This window comes from Fukomys damarensis, unplaced genomic scaffold (genome assembly GCF_012274545.1).
Source record: "Fukomys damarensis isolate Sample0158 unplaced genomic scaffold, DMR_v1.0_HiC HiC_scaffold_37, whole genome shotgun sequence".
NCBI classification, from domain to species: domain Eukaryota; kingdom Metazoa; phylum Chordata; class Mammalia; order Rodentia; family Bathyergidae; genus Fukomys; species Fukomys damarensis.
In genome coordinates this window covers 5,116,872-5,117,145 of record NW_022900949.1, presented here as the reverse complement: position 1 = coordinate 5,117,145, position 274 = coordinate 5,116,872, and positions in this window count along the sequence as shown.

Genomic DNA, 274 nt, shown 5'->3' with positions numbered 1-274 from the left:
TTGTACAGAAATTAACAGCCATATTGGTCTAGAAATGTTAATTTTTTTCCATTTCTACAGGGGTAATGCACCGTATTAAATATGTATGGTCATATCTACGTGGGTTTGATTACAGAAACTAATATAGTATTCTTTAAATAATGAAAAAAAAGAATAATATCAGACTACAAGAGCAAGAAGCAACTTAAATATGTTCAAGGACCATTTTCATCTCCAGAATTAAGGATTATTTTAATTTTACATCATTGCCTTTTCTCTTTTACTCCTTTTTAGT